Consider the following 23,913-nt stretch of genomic DNA (forward strand, 5'->3'; position numbering starts at 1 on the left):
TAGTTTGGTCAAAAGATGAACAAGCCAAGTCTCTCTTAACAACAACAGAGACATCTTGTCTAAGATAGGTTTCTTCAACAGATGAATGATTATTTTTCAAGCTGAGGCTATATACAAATATAACTTTATTATTTTAGCCAGATAATTGGAAATTGAGGTGATTTTTAATAAAAGATGTGAGCTAACTGTGATCGTTTTCACGAAGGAGTACCTTAACTTCAGTCAGTCTGTCCAAGATCAATATATGATCTTCTTGAAGCCAGTTTTTCCTAAAAAAATAAAATAAAAATCATTCACTGCTCAGATGTTAGAGGACAAACAAAAACCTTTTATAAGGTATTGATTACTTTCAGCTGATGATATTTCAATATATGCCATGAACTTTACTTGGTGATTAAATTGCTTGCATTTGAGACCTTAAAACTTCTTTAAAATCTTCTACTGATAAGCTTTAATAGTTGGTGGCCTGTCACATGGTGTGTATAGTAGCATAAATTCAAGTGATTCAGCCAGGTTGGCAAACATAGGGTTAGCTCCATTTAATTCAGTGTCCCTTGTGATGGAAGTTAGCTTTGTGCTTACTGCCTTGCTAGCCTGGTATCCGAAGCATTTGCTAGCTGTAGTTGTAACAATATAATTGCAATGTTTATATTTAGACCGTCAACATATTATTAATGTTCTTTACCACCTCTGTATAACCTACTTAGAATTTATCTTGCTGATGATGATTATTACTCACAATATTTCAGGGGAATAACATGCTGTTCCTTCTAAACACAACAAGATGGAGAATCAAAAGTCGTAACTGCAAATTACACCTGGAAGTAGAGCTGCCCGCTGAATTACAGTAGTGGATATGATACTTTCTTGCCCAATGTGGCCAGACTTTATAGGAAGGTTTCCAGCCCTGTTCTCATTTCTTGTACATATGTTTGCCAAACTTCATTTTGCACCACATACAGACATAATGGTAGTGCAGTGATTCCTTGGGTGATAAGGTACCTACTTTCCATTCCTTTATTTATTTTATTTTATTTTATTTTATTTTATTTTATTTTATTTTATTTTATTTTATTTTATTTTATTTATTTCTCATTTTCAGGAAACGTTTGGTTAAACTATAGAAAGGATTCCAAACTTCCTACCTGACTATCCATGAGTTGATAACAAAGATCATTGCTCTGTCGTTTAGAGGGAACATTGTGATGTGCATATCAAACAAATGGATATGATTTAGGCACTCAACTCTTGGTTTGTGAAGGGAAGCAGTCATTTAAATGTCTCTGTGACTGCTGACAAAGGAGTCTCTCCTGTCTCCTGCATTTGTCTACCTGAAAGCATGTGGTTTTTTTCCTCCCCACAAGTATATAATTTTCCTCACAAATCTTGTTAAAAGCATATCTCTACCAGCACCATCACAGTAAAACTACTACAACAAGTTTGTTAGAAAACCTGTCCAAACCTGTAGGGAGGAAGTGAATAAGTCCTTCAATGATGGTTATTATTAATAAATAGTCCTGTATCTTCTCCTCTTGTCATGTTAAGTACAGTGCCTGAAAGCCAGGGACTGATCTGAGGAAGAAGAATAACTAGTAAAGATCATTAGTACTGCTATGTGTTTTTCATTTGTTTTGTTTTGCTAAAGAAGCTCATGATCAGGCAAGTTCTGTGAAGTAAACAAGCAGGGATTTCGTACAAGAAATCCCTACCTGGGACAAAGAAAGGGGAAAATTGTTCCACCCATCTGAAGTAGTTCCTTCAATGTATGAAAATCAGACCATTTGTATAATGAACAATCACACATTATGAGAATGTATCTATGGATTTGTAAAGCAACTATCACACTTGTATTTTAATATGATTATGTTTATTTTTAAGTGTTTAAAATGGTTATATAGAGTGGCTAAGTCCAAATGAGAATTTAAGCACTGAAAATAAAAATAGTCATGCAGATGTCTACATCCCAAACTGTGATTTTGTAGCACCTTTCTGAACTGATGCCTAGCTTCAGAAGTGCATCAACTTTTCCGCTTGTGGAAGTGCTATTACCGGGGTGTCTAGACTTCTGCCCAGTCTGAGCAAGTTTGTGCCTAGCTTCTGCCAGGCAGAACTAGATTGTGATCTGGAAACAAGACATTGCTTTGCCTACGTTTGCTGAGGAAGCTGTTGTGTTCAGCATTCTGAATGCATATCTCACATATATGCAAAACTGCTCCCTTCTCCAGATGAAGTTGGGGTAAACTTTTTAGAAAAAAAAAATGCAGTTTTATGTAATAAGAGACATAGAAATACCAGTGTGCTGGACAAACTATCAGAGACAGTCAGTGATATTTTCTTCAAACGGAAGACAGAATAAGACAGCAGTGCACCAGGATATCTTTTTGTTTGTTTGTTTCCCCAAAGAACTAGTTATGCACGTTCATACCAGTACACCTCATTTTGAATACTCAGGATAGCATGCTGGTTATAGCAGTCACTCAGCAAATGGAATACCTGCTGTTTTTGATCTTGGTGGTATGAAAAGGGTTCTCATTCCAACCTCCTTCCCTTAAATTACCGAGGGCAACTGCAAGATATGTTTTCCCATAGTGTGCGTCCCAACTTCAAAATCATTCATTTCTTTGCTATGCTCATGAGATGAAGCTGTCAGTTCACTGCTCTGTAGAAGGATGCAGAAGTCTTAGAAATTAAATGTAGTACAAGTGACATTTATGTATACAACTTATGGTATATAAATGTGGTATATTTTTACAAATTTTATCAAGGTCCTACAAAGATTACTGTAGAATTAATAAATTTCAAAAATGATTAAGTAGTATGAGGTTCAGCAAGACAAACATTGCATAAACTTTGTAACACTCAGGGGTGTCAAACAGAATAATAAAACACACCTGTTGGTACCAGCCTCGGGGAACTAAGCCATCTCCTCAGGCAGATAAATGTAAAATTTCTGTGCCAAACTTTTTTTTTTTCTTTCTTTCTTTTTTTTTTTTTTTTTCCACCCCTCTATATGAGAAGTAATAGATAAAGGACTTCTAAAGTGAAATTTTAATTGTCTTTTCTAAGGCTCATACATCTAATGCATGAACAGAGTAAATCTTTTAATTCAGCGTTTTTTTGAAATTGTGTTCAGTTTCATGATGGTATCTTCATATTCAAGACTAAGGTCTTGTGCGAGGGAAAACAGAGCTAAAATCTCCCTCTAGTTATAGGCATCAAAGTGAGAAAGATACCAGGTATGGGAATCCATTGTATATCCTCATTGATTTAGTGTCAGATTCTCCCCGTCACAATTTACACAGGCTTCAGGCTTGGAAAGGCGTGGTGCACAATGAGCTGATCCAAATGCAGGCTGCCACGATTCTCTCCTCCTCCCTCTCTCAGCTCTGCAGTCTCACCCACGCCCTTGCTTGTGCATTCAACATTTAGGCAGCTCCCTGGCGAGCCAGTTCAGGAATTGGTTCAGAGATTTACTTATGAAATAAAGTTACTAGTTTTTTAGCCAGATCATTGTCATGCATAGGCTTTTAGGGCACTCAGTGCCTCAATCAGTGAGCGGAGGAGAATTTGTAACAGGCTGCATTTCCATCAAGCTGCTTTGTTTTTTTTTTTCCTCCACTTTCTTCTGTTTCTTGTCATGTCTCCCCCCTTTGCCCCTCTAAAGAGAAATCAGCACTTTGAATATGCACAACTGCAGCTGAGGTTAGTGTTTCTCATGAATGACTTGAGATAGATATTCATTGTATAAATCACAGTGGCATTGAGGTTGGCCATAGAGCTGGGCATCTAATTTCTGTTATCAAAATTTCTTGTGTTCTGGAGGTCTCTGCCCATCTCCGTCAGGAAATACAAAGTCAGGCTAGCTCCAGGCAAGAGGCTAGCATTATCTCTCAGTTCTGTAGCAATTCAAGTCAGCTAAGCAAACTCTGACCCTAACTTTCTGCAAGTTTCAGTGAATCACCTAGGCAAATCTCTACAAATCTGTGGAGCGTCTGAAAAATGAAGGTGACACCACAGTCTCTAAAGTCTTATAAATGCCATACAAACATACTATAAGTTTTTCTTTTCATGCGTAAATGTAGGGGAGTCTATGTATTTATGTTTTGAAAGCAAAATGCTTGAAAGCTGCATCTTTAAAAATGGGATGGAACAGTGAAAAGAGAGGACTCTGTCCTCCAGCAACAAAAATTATGGCTTTATTGTCATCCATAACTGATCTCTTCTGCCGTGAAATAATATATTATTTTCTTAATCTGTTCTTTTGTATTCTGTAATTCATTACTTTATTTTAATTAAAATATTTTAAATTCTGTAAATTCATTCTGTAATGATGCACTACTTTAAGATTCCAAACTGAACTGATTTATCTACACTGCCAGTTAATTTCCTTACAGAAACGAGCTAAAACAGATAGAAAAACCTTCAAAAATATTTCTGCTGATACTATTACCATCTAATCACTGCCAAAAGTGAAGAAATAGATTTTAGATTTTTTACAATTCATTGTTATAATCTTATGTATGAAATAAAATATGTGCTATTTTTATTTTTTTCCTACTAGTCAAATATATACTTAGCCAAACAAATGTAGAGTGATATAACTGTGATTCATCCTTCTGTTTACAGTTCAGTTTATGAACTCTTCACTACATTAGTCATTGTAGACTCATTAAGCAAAATATTCCAGTGCCTACCTAATTTCTATTAGTTTTAAACAAGTGCCTAAATTCTATTAAAATCAATGGAATTGGAAATGGTGGAATTTTATGGTGCTTTTAAGAATGGGAACATAAACAAAAAGCATGAAAGTGTTCAAACAATGGAACTGAGAATGAAACCATTTTCAAATACAAAATGGAAATATATTCTACTCAGGCATCTTGTCCATTGAATTTTACAAAAATAAATAAATAAATAAATAAATAAATTGTAAACCCTAGATTATGTCCAAGCATAATCAATACATACTATGTGTAGCTGAAGAAAGACAATTAACCATGCAGGGCTTTATGGCGCATTTTAATTTCCCCTTTTGTATAGTATTAAATCTACAAAATAGTCAACATGACAAATCATAATACAATGAATGTTGGGCAAAGCAAAAAATATGAATGTAGATGAGAGTTCAGCAACATATAAGCCGTCAAGAAGTTTATCTTGCAAAATACCTAATTACATAACTCTCCTACTATATTTATCAGATGATTTATGGCATTTGAGCTGATCATGTTTCCAGTCTTTGTGTTTGTTGGAAAGCAGTGGATCATTTTTCTGGATAGCTGAGTGGATCATTCGGTCATAGCTCTGATAAAAACAAACTTTTAGAAAACCAAGGTGTTGTGCACAGCCATTCTGCTATCCAGGTTTTAGACTGATGCAATTTTACAAACTTTAGACAGATGTAATTAGGATTACTTAATTAAATGTAATATCTGACAGCTGGAATTGAAGCTACCAGCCTCTCAGGACATAGCTAACTACATTTAACTGATGCACTCTCAGTGCAATTCCCTGCATGTTCAAAAAGAATGAAGCACATGGTGGTTTGAATTAGAGGAAAAAGTAATTTAGGAAGAAGACATCATTTATTCAGCTAAAAATAAATAGAGGCATACTCTTTGAGCATTATATGTCTAGGAATATATGTCACATCCAACATTAAGCAGGGAAGCATCATGTTATAATTGTTAACAAATTCAGTTTGTAAAGGCTTATACCCAGTATTCTCGAAAGTTTCTCAACATGTTTGTCTCCTTTTGTGATGATATTTTTCTTTATCCACTCACCTCTTCCTCATAGGCACAGGGGTATTGTGATGACAGAGTTTTTGTAGCAGGTATAACCTACAGACACATTTTATTTGTTTTTTGTTTCCTTTTGATGGGATTAGTTAATAAGGACACACTCTGAGCATTAAAAGATGGCTCTTTAGACACTGATTCAAATCTAGTGGAAATTAATGTGGATTTTGCACTTACTGATGTCCAAAGTGAACAGATAATATGATTTTGTAAAAGAAGAAACTGTTTTTGTGACTTTCTCCTTACAGGAAATGGGTCTTTAGTTCTGATGTTCCCCTCTCTCAATTCTTAGTAAATTTCTTCAAAGGTGTTATGTGCTTAATCTATGATATGTATATATATGATTTATGACAACTTTATGTTGCATTAAAAGTTACTTAGCTTGTGTTAACCCAATTTGAAACATTACCATTGAAATCACACAGAATCACAGAATTTCTAGGTTGGAAGAGACCTCAAGATCATCGAGTCCAACCTCTGACCTAACACAAACAGTCCCCACTAAACCATATCCCTAAGCTCTACATCTAAAATGTACCAAGTCTATTCCTCACCATTAGTATAGGCAATTCCTGTAACACTTTTTAAGTTAAGTTAGTCTGAAACGCTGCAGATGTCTCTTTACATGCATGTGGACATTGCTCTTGTGCAGGAGGCTCTGCCTGGCTCTGACTTTGTTCCTGTTTTGGTATATTTGTAGGTAATGGAAAATGCTGGAAGAAAAAGTGCTTGGAGAACATGCTGGGACTGCAGGTAACTGTTTGTAGCTGCTGTTATCCCTTATAAATGTGATGAGCAGTCTTGCTCATGTTGGAAGTGAGAGGAGTTTTGTCAGCGATTTCACTGGCTTCACAGTTTGGGGTGTGGAGCTGACCGCTAACCAGTACACCACACAGCAAGAGAGAGCTCTCATTAATTTCTATTGGGAATGAACCATGAGGTTTTGTTTTCAGCTATGGTTTGTCTCTTCACAGCCTGCAGCTACCCCAGCAGAGCTTTACAAGTGCTCACAGCCTCCACTGTATGTGCTGCTTGTCCATGTCTGTCCTTCCTTGGGAAGGAGACACAGCAGTCCCTCAGAGCACCGCTTCCTTGTGATCTCAAGCTGTGATGCATGAAAGCACACAGGAGATTAAGGTGATGGCTGCATGACATTTCTTTTATCTGTGCACCCTTACGTTTTTGCTATTCTGCTCTTGGATGTTCCTGAGTGTTTCTCCAACCTATTACTTAGAAACTGAAAGGAAAAAAAAATGGATTTGGGTTGGGAAGAATAAAAATAATAATAACATTCTTTCTGTTCTGATTTCAGAAATAAGTGGTTTTGCATGTAGTTAAATTGTTTTCATTTTGAACAGTTCAATTTTCCATTTTTTCTCTTCCCTCTATGTTATATGTGTCATGGAATCCACACAAATTTATATAATCTATTTTACTAAAAAACACATTTTTAAAATAATATATTTATATATTTTGTTAAAACCCTAGGTACATATATATATATAAACTCTATTTTAACCTGGGCAGCATTTAACTAGTTGGTAGGTCCTGCAGTATGGGGATACGGCTTTAATCTTTTTTGGTTACTCCTTTTTTGTGACCGTTACTCTTCAGATACTTTACTGCCTTGACCACTTTATCAGTGGTGCTGCTTTCATGTTATAAGAAGCTGTTCTCCTCATGTTTATATACTGTGGGTTTCTTATCTGCTTCTGTTTTTACACACCCTTTCATCAGAGTGCCAAGCAGTCTCCTTGCATGGAACAAGGTTCATATCTCCCAAAGACAGATGCACAGCTGAAAAGGTTATTACATAAAATGGATAGTAAACTGTGACAGATGGCTTATTTTTATTTTTTATTTTTAATACCCACTCCACTGAAAAGTATAGCTAAATTCATTCCAGGAAAACGTACTGTGTGAGAAATGACAAATGTAAATAATAAATAGTAGAACCGTGGCCTATAATAAAACATTGGTGTATAATAGAACATTGGCCTATTCACCTATAATAAAGAATTGGCCTGTTCCTCCTTGAAACCTGGAGCAAGATGAAAGGTTGGTAGTGTGGTGGGAATAAGGACGACACTTTCAGGCAGCATTGTGGAGGAGAGGGGCTGCAGGGGATTACTGAGCCCTGGCGTCAGCCTCTCCAAGGAGGGTGTTGGCAGGACTCCCTTTTCAGCTTCCTTCAGACCTTCTAATGGGGAACGACAGACTGAAAAGTCACTGGGGACTTAGAAGCACAGCCTATGGTAACTGCTGAAGAGAGAAATTGGATCAGAACGTACCATGGCTAATTGCATAACTTTCCTAGCCAGCTCCGTCCATTTTAAATCTCATAGGTGGAGTGGGCAATAAATGCACACATGGTAGCATGCAACTTTTTTTAATCAAGGCATCTGTGCTGCCTAGTTTATTTAAGCTTTGGTTGCTTTAGACTTCGAATATAAATCTGATTCTAAAATTAATTGGAGAATTATGACATTCTTTTGGGATGAATTAACTGGGTTCGTCAGTTGTTTTCAGAATCAGAATCTGAATAGCTAGAACTTGGGGAATATCAAAAATAAAATTACCTTCATTGAGAAAGAAGTATAGGTAAATGGATATGGGAATTTCACAAAGAAACAGAGGTGAAGAGTCTGAAATACAGAAATAAAATTTTGAGGACATTAATACCTGAAAAGATATTACCCTAGTCACTTGTTTCTGACTGAACACATGCTCTTTAGGTTGGAGTCAAAATCAGCTGGACAGTTTGCTGACCATCTTTTTTTTTTTTTTTTTGTGTTAGTGATAGTACCTGACTGTGCCAGCCTGTACCTGTGGCGGATGTCACATAGGATGAGTCAGAATTTTAGCAAAAGGACAAGGCAGGCAGGTTTTCAAGAGTTAGGAAACCAAGAGTTGAATATATGGAAATCATATTGTGATGGTATTACAGACAACAGAATTAAAAGGCACAGCAAAGTTGAAAGATGAAGACACCAAATGCCTCTTCAGGTTAATTCAGTACCTTGTTCTACTCTGTTATGTGGGGTGGAATAACTTTTACCTGACCATCGATAGAGATCCCTTTCTCTATAAATATTCAAGAACTTCAACAGCATAATTTGTTGTTCTGTCTAAATCATTTCATTATTAATATTTGATGGGAAAAAATAGCACAAGGATAATTCGGGCATTTGAGATGAGATGCAAGAATAATTGGTGACATTATTTCTGAGTTCAGTGAGAAGTGGTTATCACTAGCTAATTTGAAAAGCACCACTAGCATATATATGGTGATATTATAAATATTGCATATCAATCTAATTACAGAATAGATTATTTTTATTTCTCAAAAATCAGTAGTTACAAGCTGAACATAACATGACAACTCTGATACTTAAAGTTTTTTGGTGTGAAGGTTTAAGCTTTAGAGAAGGCTTCTAAGGTTGACAATTTAATCTCCCCAGCTATACTCAGGTTTTCTGAGCAGGATAAAATCTTTAATGATTTTTAATGGAATCAGATGACAGTTTGATTTTTTTTTTTTTTTTTGATAAGTCCATTAAAATATATTTCTCAGTTTGGCTTTGTCTCTTGAAAGCAAGTATGAGTGTGTTTAAGTTTAAGCTTATATAAGATTTGAAGTCTGTAGGAATAAAAAATGTGTAAGTGCTTTGTTGACTAACAAAAACCTAAGCACATACAAAACAGTAAGTGCTTTACTAGATTGAAACTCATATAATTTAAACATTTTCTCCAGTTGAGGTGAGAGTACACTGAAATAAGAAGAGAAAAAATTATCTTTGATCTCACTGAACCATGTAAATTATAGGCTGGGATCTGTAAGAAGCATTTGTAACAGATCAGGCCAATTCAGCAGAATGAAGCTTCAAACTACATGTTCTTATTACAGGTAACACCAATTTCACTGGGTGTGAAATTGTTTTCTTAAATCCAAAAGCATGAAATAAGCACACAGAAAAGAATACCTTATAAAAATGAAGTACTATACTGATATTTGCTGATGGCAGATAATGATTTGACAGAGGGAAAAGGTGCACTCATGATGTAGATTCACTGGAAAATTCACTTTCAGGTATGTCTTTAGCACCCCATTTTTTCCTTTTCCAAGGTTATACTAAATTTCACTAAAATTCAAGGTTCACGGAGAAGTAAAACTATCAAAGTGGAACTACTTATTCAAAGGAAATATATTAGACATATATGTTTATACATTTACTGAATATATGAAATGATGTCTTACCAAATGAATCCTACAATATATTGCACAAATAAAAGACTAGCAAATGATATGTTATTGACTCATGGAAATCCCTGTGCTAAGGCATTCCAAAGAATTAAAATATCATCTAATAATCTACACGTGTTAATAGTATCTAAAGAATGGTCCCCTGTAATGCCAAAATACTTTAAGTTATCATGAGAAATGATTGTGCATTTAATATCTGAAAATAAAATTGCAATGATACAAATACCCTGAAAAGACTATTCCTTGCATAAACATTTGTCCCTGTTCTGAAAAATGTTCCTGCTGAAGCTGTGATAATCATTCCAGAATAGGAGAATACCTCTTCTGGAGTGGAGCTTGGTAAGGTTTAAATAGGGAACTATTTTAAAGTGGGGAAAACTATGAGATCCAGAGCCCTTTGAGACCTCCTGCAATACCAGAAAAGGATTTCTGTTGGTGTCTCTTTGTGAAAAAACCCAGTGAAGTTTTATGTGTTGCTTCCAAAATCAACTTCTTAAGTCACTATTCTTCATTATTTGCTTTTGTAATATGTAAACATGAACATAAAGTACTCTGGCACTTACTTCTGTCTATTTCAGCTTTTTTTTTTTTTTCCCCCTTTTTTTTTTTTAATCTGGGTTTAATCTAGCTAATGATAGTCATACATTTTTTGAGTGGCTCATTTATCTGACATGAGGAACCTTAAAACTGCATAAGTGTTAGGATCAGAATTTATATTGCCATATTCCAGTTTGAAACAAGATATTTCAAGTTTAAGCCAAGTTTCACTTAAGGGTCCAACATCTTTCTTCTAGAGACATTTAATAATTGTTTGAGTGCCTTCATGAAAGTTATGCTTTGCACTTTCTGAAACACATACAGTGTAAAATGCTGAACAGTATCTATGTTTCTCTTTTATCTAAAAGAGAGTTTTTTCGCTGTTTAAATTTTGAAAAAAAAAAAAAAAAGCACATTTATTCAATTTATCACATTCCTTTTTGGACAGAATTTCATCTCTGTCATATCAGGAAACTTACTTGTTTTATTTTCACACTGCAAATTTTTCCTTTTTTTTTTTCCCTTAAAGATTATTCCTGTGATAGAGAAATAAGAAGAACCAAGTGCAATACCAAAACTAGAGCTGTAGAGTTGTAGAGGCCACTGTGAGTAACACCTGTGGGTGAGTGGAGAGGAAGAAAAGGCAGGTGGGGTGTAGGCAAAGCCACAACTTTACCTTTGATGAGCAGATTAGGAATATTCAACATCAAGATGGAAATACAGGTGCATTATCCACAGCAACTGGATTAAAATGGGATTCAGACCAATTTAAACAACCCTCAGCTGGTTGTTTCTTTTTCCTTCAGCCTCTTCAATTTGCTACCTTAGTTGTACAACTACCCAGTAAACTGTCCTAGCAAAGTCATCAGGCTGCAAACTGACGTAAAAAAAAAAAAGTTTTTTTTTTTTTTTTTTTTTTCTCTGCTAAATTGTTTCCTTGGTTTGAGTCACAAACAGCTGCAAAAATAGATCTCCCAGAAAAGTGGAAGAGGTGGTCAGGTCAGGAAGAGAGAATGCGCGTGGCCCATATATGAGGCTGCTGTAGCTGAAGAAACCCACAAAAAATGATGAACTCATAGATATGTTTTTGTTAAATTATTTCTTGCTATTGGCTCACTACAGAATGCATTCACAAGAAAAAAAAATACCTTTACTTATATACCTTTACTTATGAAATTGGATATTTTACCTAAATGTAATTTGGTTCATCAAAATTGATGAGAATAATCAGAAAAGGTACATACACGGTGAAACTTGTCTTGAGTGACTTTTTACATTTTTTGAATTGCATTCATAGTTGACTCAAACTGTAGTCCATGACAATACAGTCCATGACTTGATTCCAAGTGATTTCTTTTGTATTCCTGCAGTGAGATATCTTCCTTTTACAACACAGATTATATATATAGATGTATTTTTTCTCTATTCTTCTTTTGGCCTTAACCTCACAAAAAGAACCCATCTTCATGCAGTTTAAAAGAGACCCAAGATCTTGCCAATGTTGACTTCCTTTTATCATTCATGGTTCTTTACCATCTTCTTCTGAAACATATTCCCACAAATATTAGACAGGTCTCTGTATGATTTTCTCAACAGTTATTATCATAGAGATATTATCTTTTCTGGTTTGTGATTTTTTTCATTCTTTTTCCATTGTTTCACATGTTGGTTTTTCCTTTCCTTTAATAATCTCTTTCCTTCTGTAATTGCACCCCAGTATTTGTAATGTAAAATATGTTAAATCTGACATGGTTGTTAATTTGAAGAGTAGACCCTGCACTACTATAAAACACATCTGAATTTGCCTGTATTAGGTTTTCTTCCTCCTACTGCATTTGTATTTCTCCCTATATTTCATCTGCTTCATACTTCTAGAATACAAACAGTCTTCAGATCTCTCTCCACTATTTGTATTTCAGTTGGCTACGAACTTACCCTATGTCCTATCTACTTTTAATTTCTGCAGAAAATGTGACTGGTTTTGGCCTATTTTGCTCATTCTGCCTCACTACTGTCTTGCCTTCTGCTGTTTTAGATTTATTTCAGCTTTTGTAGCAGCAGTTCATTCTTGTGTATGTGTCGTTAAAACTGTATTGATCCCTAATGATTCGGTTTTTTTAGTTATTTTGCAGGAACATAAATATTTAGCAGATTTTTAATGCCATTATTCTTCTCTTTCCTTGTCATTATTTCACATATATTTATTTTACCACCTGAACCCCTCGTCATTATTATATATATGTTTTTTCTTTGTTTGTTTGATTTTCCAAAATCTGTTTGGCAAAACTTCTGTGTGAGTGATTAATTAGCTGACTAATTGTTGCTGCAATTGTTGATAAAAAGGAATTTGGTAAATATAGCAGTTGGATTTCCTTTAAAAAAAAAAAAAAAGGATAGCAAATCAGGAAAAACTTAGAATTTGTTTTCATGGTGGAGGGAAAGTAGATTACAGTCAGTAGTTATATTCACTATGGATTTTGGAGACACTGAATTCAAGCAAGTACCCTGATCACATGGCTTTTTAACTCAGGTGCACAGATGGCTAATGCAGCAATGCTGCTTCTAGGTTGTACCAGGTGAATATATTAACTCTGGTAGGCTGTGCAGTGGCAACCTTAATGTGGGAACGTTTTTAAGAGAATAACAGCGAGGACTAAGTGGAAATAAAAATTCAGCTGAAGAGGAAAAATGTGCTGAGAATCATGTAAGCTATATAAGTCATTATAGAGTCTGCTGTTTTAATTGTTTCTTGCAGTCCAGGGTATCTTTCCACCTCTAGCCTTGCTGTGCTCTTCACAGAAATACTGAAGTCATTTCAAGGCTAAGCTTTCTCTGGCAAAAGGCCCTGGAGAAAAGCTCCACAGAAAAGGTGTAAAATATCAGCACAAAATCAAAGAAATAGCCTCAGGCTTCCTAATCTTTATGAATCTGAGAACAACCCTCTGGTTTTAATCCCTACATTACTAGCTCTGGAAAATTGGCTACTCAATAACCATTTCTTCATCTCTTTGAATTCTAGGCCCACAATATTTTTGTAGTGGCTTAAGGAGGTTGGATGGTTCCAGAGGGGCAACCAAGCCAGTCTTTTGTGCTGCAGGGGGAAGAACTGTACATGCCAGATCTCCTCTCAAGCTGACTCTCAAAAAAAAAAAAAAAAAAAAGAAAAAAAAGAAAACAAACAAACAAACAAACAACAACAACAAAAAACAGTTCTATGGTTTCAGAAATAATTGTTTAATTGATGCCTCAAACAATGGAAGATTCACATATCAAATCATACAAATCATACATGTCCTGATTCTCTAAATGCTCTCCACAGCTGATGAGAATTGCTCATGAAATTTAGCCTTTGTGTATGAAAGATCTTCTGAAGCATCTTCCATATGGCTAAACAGAAATAGTTTAATGGATAGTTTAATGTTTTTTAGCACATTCCCAGATCCTTATTAATATGAGAATGAAGCATGCTATGTCAAATTGTTCATTTGAGAACAAGTCTTTTGATCCTATTTGTGAAGCATTTTTAACAAGAACTTAGAAGTTAAGCTCATTTAGGCAGTTACAAGAGTATGGTCCATACTCCTTCTGTATTATTTCTCTTCTCTTACTACTATTTCTCTTACTATTTCTCTTATTCTTTCTACTAGCATTTCACAGAAACATGGATTCATTGAATATCCTAAATTGGAAGGCACCCACCAGGATCATTGAGTCCAAATCCTGGCACCACACAGGTCTACACAAAAATTAAGTCCATATGACTAAGGGTACAGTCCAAACACATCTTAAACTCTGACAGGCTTGGTGCTGTGACTATGTCCCTGGGGAGCCTGTTCCAGTGCTTGCCCACCCTCTTGGTGAAGAACCTCTTTCTGATGTCTAACCTGAACCTCCCCTGCTGCAGCTTGACACTATTCACTCACATCCTATTGCTGGTCATTAAAAAGAATAGATTGGTGCCTGCCCCTCCACTCCCCCTCGTGAGGAAGCTGTAGATCACAATGAGGTCTCCCCTCAGCTTCCTCTTTTCCAGGCTGAACAGGCCAACTGACCTCAGCCACTCCTCATATGTCTTCCTCTCTAGGCCCTTCACCATCTTAGTAGCCCTTCTCTGGACACTCTCCAACAGTTTCACATCCTGTCCTGCTCAGTGCCCTCAGCCGCTCCTCATATGTCTTCCCCTCTAGGCCCTCCATCATCTTCATCGCCCTCCTCCGGACACTCTCCAACAGTTTAATGTCCTTCTTGTACTGTGGTGCCCAGAACTGCATACAGTACTTGAGGTGAGGCCGCACCAGTGCAGAGTAGAGAGGGACAATCACCTCCCTTGACCGACTAGCAATGCCATGCTTGATGCGCCCTTGGATACGGTTGGCTCTCCTGGCTGCCAGGGCACACTGCTGGCTAATGTTCAGCTTGCTATCATCCACAACCCCAAAATCCCTCTCTGTGGGGCTGCTCTCCAGCCTCTTGCCTCCAGTCTGTAAGTATAGCCAGGGTCCCAGATGCAGGACCCAGCACTTGCTCTTGCTAAACTTCATGCGGTTGGTGATTGCCCAGCTCTTCAATCTGTCCAGATCTCTCTGCAAGGCCTTTCCATCCTCAGCAGAGTCAATAACTCCTCCTAGTTTAGTATCATCAGCAAATTTATTCAAAACATATTCTAGTCCTACATCCAAATAGTTTATAAACATATTGAAAAGAACTGGCCCTAAAATGGAGCCCTGGGGGACCCCACTGGTGACTGGCTGCCAGCCTGATGTGGACCCAATTACCACAACCCTTTAAGTCCTACCCGTCAGCCAATTTTTCACCCATTGTATGATGTTTTTTTTTTCTGTCTGTATGCTGGACATTTTGTCCAGTAGGATCCAATCGGTAACTGTGTTTAACTTTTCCATTCTTCTATTTAATTTTTGCTAGATATATGCATATATGCTCTGTTCCATTACCTCTCATGTCCTCTTTTCATGCCCACTCCACAGTCTGTATCAATTTTAAAGATAATTGTTATTGTTTTGGACAGTAGTAGAAAGCAGCCATTGAAAGAGCGGATATAGCAATGGACTGTACAAATGTTTTCTATTGCCTAGGAATTACACACTCTTCTGCTTTTTTTTTTTTTTTTTTTTTTTTTTTTTTTTTCTTTCCGCCCAGGAAATAAACTGTCATTAAAAAAAAAAAAAAAATCTTACTAGTGATCATGTAGCTTTATGGTTTTTGTTTTTGTTTTTCTTCTCAAGACTGTTTTTAAGGCTTTCTAAATTGAAGACTCTAAGTTCACATTTGGCTCTTAAATTAAGGGCTAAGTTTAATTAATGCTCACTATCTGAAAGTTTTAGCTGAGATAATTGCTGCATACCCTACAACTTCAGACAGTCATACTATTGCTGAACCTCTGTGGACATAGGAACACAGTTTTATATATGATTTAATTAGAAAACAGCATAAATATTTTCAGGAAGAAAGCACATTATTTTTAAGTTCTTAAGGATGTGCTCTCATTTTAAAGAATGGAGATTGTCCTATACATTGCACACTGGAATTGGTTAACAGTCACAAAAACTCCATGTTTCCATGCTCAGTCTTTTAAATTCTTTATGAATTGTCTTTTTCTTTTTTTTTTTTTTTTCACAAAAAACAAATAAAGTGGAAGTTTTATGGTCATTCAATAAATCACTAGTAATATCTTATATTTCAGTGATGATAATTGCCCTTGTGGATTTTCAGAAATATTACTTAGATGCATTATTTTTCATTATTTTGGAGAAATGGATAAAATAATGAAAATTATTTTGATATATTTATATACGTTTGATCATGTGTACAATTCAGAAACATGCTACACCTTTAATTTATGTTCTTTTTGTTAGATGATTCCATGGTTATTAACATGCCTTCAGATTGCTACTATAATTAGTCACTGTGTAATCTAGAACATAATAATCATATATAAATTCCCTACTAATTACCCTATAATCTACTATTTGTTGATTAGAAGAGCATGGGATGAGTATTTCTGCTATTATTAATTTTAATGTATGTGATAATTATAGTGCTGTTACAGATTTTTCTTGTTTACTTGCTTGGCTATGTTTTGTGATATTTTGTTGTGTTAATAAAATTCTGCCTTTTTACATTAATGCATTTTGCTACCTACTCAGCCAATTTATCATTACAGCATGCACTTTGAGTCTACACTGTTCTTGGGCCGTTACACATGCGGGTCATCCTTTGTTTTCTTGGAAAAGTACCCAAGCTAGTTTTGAGGCTTAAGGATAAAAGTCAACATTTATGTGAAACAGTTACAATGCTCATGTCTAGTTTAAATATAGGGTAAAACTCTGCCCATGCTGAATGAAAAATACAGGGAACAGTTGGTCTGTGGATCAAGAATGTATACATACCTGCTCTGAAGTTCAGAAGGAGGCAGTGTGCTTGGATACTTGGGTGAAGATGAAAGGGGAGAAGAACAAGGTTAATGTAATGCTAGGGATTTACTATAAACTGCCAAACAGAACGAGTAGGTGGATGAGGCTATTTTTGTGTAGCTATGTAATGCATCCAAACAGCAGGGTTGCAATAGCTGGTTTTAATTAAGTTTGTATTGCTGTAAGACTAACTTTGCTTTTCATACAAGGAATAGAGACTTGTCAGACAGACACAATATTTTTATTTGAATAAATGATTAGTTCTAGCTTGTTTAGGTGTGATTCTAACTAGCTAGACAATACCACTTGAAAATCCAAAACCAGAAGACATGTTCATGCAAGTAATCATGATGTATCTGGGATTCTAGGTAGAGAATGCTTGGATGGAAGAGGAAGAAAAGACTGTCAGATGTGTATTTCAAAAAAGGAGAATCAGCACATTGAAAGAGCTAGTAGGTAGGTTTTCCTGGGAAGACAGAATGAAAGAAGGATACCTAGTAGGGTAGAAAACTATAACTCAAAGAAATTAAATTAGAGCTTCAACAGCAAAATATCTTAATACAAACAAACAAAATTGAGAATTTAATGAATGAAATAAATTGGAGAAATTAGCTGAATCCAATAAAAATAAATGCATTTGGGGATTTAAAAAAATATTGAAAAAATACAAAATTAGGAATCACTCCTTAGTTTAAGAAGACTTACAGAAAAGTATTTTCAGGATATAGCATAAAGCAACATAATAAATGTAAACCATCAGTGTGATGTGGTTAAAAAATGCAAATTTAATTCTGGGGTGTATTAGCAGCTGTGTTATATATAACACAGATAAAAATTATTCTGTGGTTTCCTTGTCTAGTGAGGCCTCAGCAGATTTTAGGAATTGCTCTCTATGAAAGATGTAGGCAAGTTAGAATGAGTTTAGAGAAGAGCTAAAATGTTAAAAGATTTAGACAATATGATCTCTGAGTAAAGTTTAAAACAACTGAGTTAGCTTAGTCATTTTTCTACATTGCTAATAGACACATTTATAAATGTTAATGGACACAGTATCCAAAGGTTGTACATGGTGGTATTCAATTATTTTCCATGTCCACTTGAGGACAAAATTGGATGAATTTGCAACAAAATGGCTGTAAGTTAAATTGAAAGAGATAATATTCTAAATACATGGATAACTAATAACTGAAACAAGCCGCCTGTTTCTTGTTTGTTTGTTTTGTTTTATTTTTTAATTATTGGAGGCTTTGAAAGAAAGGCTAGGTGAACATCTGTTAAGGATGGTCTCTCTCTCAGTAGCAAGAGATAGACTAGGTAACTTTTTCTTCTTATGCTGGTCTGACATTTTCAGACTTCTGAATTTAATGACAGACTTTGAAATTAATGACAGTAACAGCTTTGACTTACTCCCTGAATGAGTTGGATGTGGCTAGGAGTGGAGCTACAAAGTGATAAAATTACTGCTGGGGTAATGGGGACTAGGAAGCAAGGAATTTTGTTCCATACAGATGTAGATGGAATGGTGGAATATGCAACTGAGCTCTATGCCTCCTTACCTCTGACCAGCTTTTATGCTGTATCACTCGATCACAAGATTTAATGAATGATCTTCAGAAACTACATAATTAAATAGAAAATACTCTGAGTGTATAGTATGAAATTGCATAGCTCAGCTACATCATGTTATTTGAAAATTTTCATCATTATAAGCAATTATAGGGATTCAGATTGATGCTAACAATTTAAAATAATTTCCACTTGAGTGCCTTCTTTCAGATTCAGATTATAAGTTCTCATTATAATTGACTGATTCTAATAAGCTTGTGTGTGATACATCATCAATCTTACTTCAATCATTGTGAATAAATGCAGAAATTAACATAAATGAATAAATTCAAGAGAAACTATAGCTTTGGTTATCAGATGGTTATCAATGTTCTAAACTAAAAACCCCACCCACCTTAAATATTGAAGAGGGATTGACTTTCTAGAAAATGCTTGGAAAAAATGAGCACTTAATTTACCTTAATTTCTTTTTAAGTGTAAGAAGAAAGTTTTACTTGCATCTCCCTATAAAGTCAATGTGAGTCATGAATTATAGAGAAATATAAGGCTAGCCTTGTATAATGGAAGCCACCAAAACATAACTATTGTTCTAATTAAAACAATATTTTAATAGCCCGTTCAGATCATCATCTGCTTTTAGAGGGAGGCAGATCTGCTATCCATGAATTTTCTATTAGAAGTTTTTTTCAGTTATGAGATTGAGTATGCAGCAATGCTGTCTAACTGGGAGATGTTTTAGAAATAGAAAAAATAAGTGTTACCCAAATACATTTTTAATTAATTCATTTTTACTGAATGTATTTAATGTACATTAATACATTTTTAATTAATACAGTTCTTATGACAAAAATATCTATAAGATAACAGTAAACATTGCATTACTAAGGGAAAATAAAACTGCAATATGTAACACCATACAAACTGACTTGCTCTGAATATAGAAAAATGATAGGTATACACAGTAGCAGCCTTTATTGCAAATAGAGATACACTTATGTGCTCTTATACTGTAAGATGTTGTGAATGATCACACTAAGGTAACTGTCTAGCATAGCTTTCCCATTTATTGTGAAGAAGGTAGATTTCTTATAATTCATCATGAAAAAAAAAAAAAATCTTATTATTTTTTCTCCATAGAAATAGGGTGGTTCCCATCATTGCTGTGACTGTCCAGGCACTATAGATGATGCACATACCACCTAAAATTATGCCTGAAAATTACAAAACTATTTTGCTTTAAAATCTGTTATAGATTTTAATCCATGAAGAGAGATAGGCTTCTAAATTAGGCTTCTTGTCCAAACCAGCAAATTATTTTTTCTCTGATCTGCATTAATGAAATGGGAAAAGTCTTAAGAAATCTATCTTAAAAGTTTGAAGCCACAGGTTAGATGAAAGATGAAAATCTCTCTGAGTGCCTGCTTCAAATACAGAGGTGTTAAATCCTGGACTATCAGCTGGAAGTGAAGGAGGCGGCCGTGATGTACAATTCATCAGAACCAGGACAGGGAAAGGAAGGAACCCAAGCCTGGAGGCTGAGATCACCAGGGACAAATCTAGTTATTAGTGAAGCATTGAGACAAGATGTACAAAACTGTGGAAGTGAGAAGCTGACATTGGGAAAATAATCATTGTACAGTCATGAAGGATGGGAAAGGGAAAACCAGTTAACTCATGGGGAAAAGGCTGGTGTGGAACAAATTGGAGAAAATGGAAAAGAGTAGGCAGAGATTACAAAATGCTCTGGGGCCAGAGTCATGTGATCCTATTCAGCAATTAGAGTTCAAGCAGACACTCCTTTAGTGTCACAACCCTCTGTAGTAGCTCCCCATTATACTGACAATCTATATGAATTATTGACAAGATAAAACAGGTTTTGTTTTATTTTGTTTTACTTCAGTTTGCATTTCAGAAAACGCATACAGAAAAGGTCCCATTAAGGAAATGCAGTTTTCAAACACTCAAAATTAAGGCATGCATGACAGAGGTTTGCATCCTGTGATATTAAAGGTGTTGCCTTTATTTGCATGATCACATACAGGACCTGTTCCCATGGACCTGCTCTTATAATGAAGTTGATTGTAATCATAGTACCTTAAGACTATTTTTCATTGCAGCTGGAGGCTTTGAAAAATGAATGTCTCGCTTCCTATTAAATAAACACTATTTACTCTATTATTCACTGAATGTAGCAACAGAATACACTAACATGTAACAATATCCATGATATAGTGGGAGCCTGAAGAAAGATGGCATAGGTGGTCCTAGTTTACTTACTTTCTGATTCCTGGGACTTTGATTTTGTCCATTGAGTTCTGCTAGTTTGGGCTGTTCTTTGCCTTGACCTTAGATTCAGCACTCTAAAACTGCCCCTGAAAAGTAGTATCTCTATGGGTACTATTTATATGGGTAGTATCTCTATGCAATATGGTTTTGTTTGTTTGTTTGTTTGTGTTTATCCTGAATATGAATCTTTGCTTTTAAAAAGAAGCTTTCTAACCCAAGCTTCACTGTTATACTCAGCCTTGCTTCTAGGCAGTTTCACACTAACACTTTTAATCCACTTTTGATTATTTCTGTTCCTATTTATGTTCATCCTTGCTTGATAGTATGATGATGGTCCTAGACAATTCCATTTTATAATATACACATTTACATGTATTTTCATTCAGGATCTCATATTTCTTTCACAGTACATAGTCTCCTGGTATTGTGACATAAGAATATTTTTCTCCAAATGAAAAAGGTTTTAATATTTCTCTTTTGGTATTTTTAGCTATTTACTTCCTTTCTATTCTAAACCAACCTACAGTAAAGCTTTTCAAGAAAGCTATAAATACTTTGTCTGGCAGAACCATTTTACCATGCTTCCTGGTTTATATTGAGCTTGCTGCTTTATTGATGTGGCCATAGAGTTTTTACAAGTCACATTTGAGATATGCATCTTGATTACATCTAGAGAAACAATGGCAAGATTTCATTCTTATAAACAGCTCATCAATGCAAAGCAGATTTTTTGACCTGCCCACCCCCTAACATCATGAGCGTGAGAAACAATCTGTTTGGATGTTTAGGGAAAAAAGTCCCTCAAGATTCTCCCTCCTCCTCCTCTCCTCCCCCCAGTTTTAAAAATATAGGTAACTGAAGGAAGAAGTAGCAGTAATTGAACATCGCAGTCTACAACTTCCTCGTAAGGGGTTGTCAAGAGGCAGGAGACCTTTTCTCCATTAACACTAGTGACAGGACCCGCGGGAACGGGGTTAAGCTGAGGCAGGGGAAATTTAGGCTGGACGTCAGGAGGGGGTTCTTCACAGAGAGGGTGGTTGCACACTGGAACAGGCTCCCCAGGGAAGTGGTCACTGCGCCGAGCCTGTCTGAATTTAAGAAGAGATTGGACTGTGAACTTAGGCACATGGTCTGAACTTTTGGGTAGACCCGTGCGGTATCGAGAGTTGGACTTGATGATCCTTAAGGGTCCCTTCCAACTCAGGATATTCTATGATTCTATGATTCTATGATTCTATGAACATAAGTTTCCATAAGATATTTGTAAGACCAAGTAGAATGTGAGAGTATAAATGAATAAAGAGAGATGAAAGACACCTGGTAAGATAAAGGTGTCTCATGAAGAAGGAGAAAAATGGGAAAAGAAGATTTTGGAGGACTTTGACTGAAGAGTATGGAGGCCTCAAAATTTGCAAGATACAAATTTACCTTTTCCTTTTTCCTGAGTGTTTCTTCCCTATACAAGCTAGTGAAAAGCTGTCATGACACAATGACACAAGTACTTGGAGTTATTATGAAAGAACAGTGAATCAGAAATACAGTCTAGGAAAAAAAAAAAAAAAAAAAAAAAAAAAAAAAAAGTGGTTTCTTAATATATAAAGGCATATTGTCCTCCTCCTTCACCTGACTGTCTCCTTGTCCTCTTGTAATGATGCCCCTGAGACTCACTGCAAACATAGAAACTGAGGTTGAAACTGGATGATCTTTAAAAGTCCCTTCAAGCTCAAACTATTCTACGATTCTGATTCTATGAAATTTGCTCCCATCATGAGCTAGTCCTTCATTCAGTATAGCCTATATCTAGTTCATGAACTACTTTGTTCAACTCATCTTCCACAAAAAATTAAAGTTTCAAAGGATGTGACAGAGCAAATGTTCAAAAATAATCAGAGTGTAATGCAATTTCACTCATGCTATAAAAATAGCTACATGCAAACCCTGTGGACACTGCAAAAATGAATTATTAAACAGTGCCAGAATAATTCTCCCACTGGTAGATTTGCAATGTAGGAAAAAAGAAGATGACTGGAACTATTGTGATAGCAAAACATGACTGAACTGGAGACAGACAGACAGAAACTAACTTGTTGATTATCGCTACTAAGAAACTGTTTAGTGAGTTGTCTGTGTGCCAAAAGCTGCAGGTAGGGTAGAATACAGTTTATTCTATATTGCTTGCTCCCTCTTTTCCCCCCCTCTTTCCTCTGTAGTAACCAAATGATCTGGAAAAGACAACATAAGTTTTTAGTAAATAAAAATGATTCTGGCTTGTTTCTCCCACAAGTACACTAGCATGTTACGGAGTAACCTATTCAACTGTTCTTGACAAAAACTTACTCATAAATTTGTCGGAAGCCAGGAAGGTGACTGTGACACATTAATGGCATGCTACAGTATTCAATTCATGTTAGAAAGCTAGAAAGTTTTCTGGAGAGGTGAAGACGGTTTAGATGCGTCTCTGTAGACCAAGCAGTAACCTCTCCTTGGAGCAGTAGCTGCCTATGGATATCACTGACAATTTTGATACAGTAGATACACAGTGACTTCTGACACACATTAGATTTGAAATGTGTGGTAGGCACTATGCAATTATGCATCTATGTTACTTGATGTCCTTTCTTTGTTGTTTTCGTTTTCCACTTTCCTGCACAGCCCTGTTAAAAATAGGTATGTCTTCTAGTATTATATTTATGTTAGATATCATTTATATTAAATTCAGCAACACAAGACATTTGAGAAGCTAAAAGACACCTGAAAGCTGGCAATTAGAAGAGGAATAATTGGGTCCTCAGGCACCTAAAAGAGCATAAGAGAAAATTTGGTTTTCAGTATCAAGGGAGCAGTTTGATTCAGAAGGAATGTCTTTATTCATTCTCTGACTTTGCTGACCAGGTAAAGAATTACTTTAAATGTGCAGAGAAAAGATGTGAATATCTTTAACCTCACCCCACTACTATTTACCAGAAGCTGTAGGTCTGTCCAGTGTGTGTGATATAACACAAAAATCAGTAGTGAAATAATTGATGTT

This window comes from Aythya marila (genome assembly GCF_965140915.1).
Source record: "Aythya marila genome assembly, chromosome: 1".
In the NCBI taxonomy this organism is placed as follows: Eukaryota; Metazoa; Chordata; class Aves; order Anseriformes; family Anatidae; genus Aythya; species Aythya marila.